This window comes from Pteronotus mesoamericanus, unplaced genomic scaffold, assembly GCF_021234165.1.
Source record: "Pteronotus mesoamericanus isolate MK-2021 breed Mesoamerican mustached bat unplaced genomic scaffold, CSHL_Meso_final contig_25, whole genome shotgun sequence".
In the NCBI taxonomy this organism is placed as follows: domain Eukaryota; kingdom Metazoa; phylum Chordata; class Mammalia; order Chiroptera; family Mormoopidae; genus Pteronotus; species Pteronotus mesoamericanus.
Genome location: NW_026555105.1, coordinates 26,599,412 through 26,601,010, shown reverse-complemented (window position 1 = coordinate 26,601,010; position 1,599 = coordinate 26,599,412). Strand labels below are relative to the sequence as shown.

Below are 1,599 nucleotides of genomic sequence, written 5' to 3'. Positions count from 1 at the left end.
GGGGGACCGCCAAAGCAGAGATATTTCCCCCGATTTTTAAGTGCTACATGTGGGTATGGGACCAGCCCGTTCTTTTTCTCCACTTCTCCTTCTGCTTAGTGGTTCACTTAAAAAATCTAAAGTAAGATAGAGCAGGGTTGGGTGTCTGCATACCGGTTGGCCAATGTCATGGCTTCAGCGTCCGCTGACTGCAGGGTCACAACAGTTGCTGCAGCTGCTGACTCTGCCATGCTGCTGTCACTGCTGCTACTATGGCTCAGTGCAAGGGCACCCTAAGTGAGTGGGCTGCACCATGCATCTGATGAAGAAGTGGAAGAAGCAGTACAAGCAGATGGAGCAGATGAAGCAGTGGATCATATGGAGAACATAATGAAATCCAACATTGACAAGAAGTTATCTCCACTCTACAATGCCATGAAGGCAGAACTCATGTTCAGCACCATAGAACTTATGACTCTGAATGACATGAAAGCCAAGGAGAAGGCATTGGTGAAAGAACAGGAGAAGCAGCTGGCTCAGAAGGAGCAGTGAAAGGAGCTGTAGCTGAAGCTGGGGAAACTGCAAGAGAAGGAACATAAGAAGGAGGCCAAGCAGAAGATCTCCAGTCTCTCCTTCACTCTGGAGGAAGAGAACAGGTGGGGGTGGAGGAGGAAGAGGTGGCCATATATGAGGAGCTGGAAGAGATCATCACCAAGAAGAGGAAATTGGGGAAGAACCCACTTGTGAACACAAGCTTTTTGCTGACCCCGAGGAGGAGGGGAATTGGCTTCTGGAGGAAGAACTACGCAGCAAGAGTGGGAAACCAAGTAGGGGAAGATCAAGAGAAAGGACATTGAAATTGCCTTCAGTTACTGGATGGCTCTGGGCACCAGCAGATAGTCAAGATGAAAGAAGACAACACCAGGCAGAAGTTTCTGCAGAAGATGCTTGAGAATCCTGTACAGACTTCAGGGAGCTCAGGCCAGCAGGATGGAGCAGCTCATGCCCATCCAGAGTGCCTAATCACACCTCACCACTTCATCTTCTATGTCATCATCACCGAGGCATGAGAGAAGAATTAACCACTTTTTAATTTCTATGCTCATGATGATGTGCTGCAGCTCAGTGATGCCACTGTGGAGAGGGACAAGTCACAAGAAGGCAAGGTGGTGCTACAGAGCTGGTAGCAGAAGAACCAGCACATCTTCCTTGCCAACCACTGGGAACCCTACCATCCCAGAAGTAAGGCAATACACTGGTGGATGCAGAGGTAGAGCAGGCTTCTTCTTCATATCCTTAATTTATAGGACCTCTGTTCAGCTACACTTCGGGCAGTTCTGAATGATGGTTGTTCTGTAGTTTAGTTGTAATTTTGACATGGTTGTGGGAAGATGTGGGAGGATGAGAGTACTGCATTTACTTATGCTGCCATGTTGACAGGTGTTTAGAAGGTAGTTTCTACAAATGTGTTATTTTCTTTTATCTTATTTTCATTTGCAAAATCCTCTCCTATCATCCACCTCCTTATTTCTGGCCACCAGATCCCATTTTTATTTTAATTTCTGGTTCTCTAATACCATCTACTACCCCTCTATGAACACTCTTCAGATTCTTCTTGCT

At 46.7% G+C, this 1,599-nt stretch overlaps 1 pseudogene; it reads left to right on the top strand.

The window, feature by feature from the left end:
* The first annotated feature begins 251 nt into the window (after window positions 1-251).
* Window positions 252-1,253, top strand: LOC129070967 (protein FAM50A-like; annotated as a pseudogene).
* Window positions 1,254-1,599: the final 346 nt, after the last annotated feature.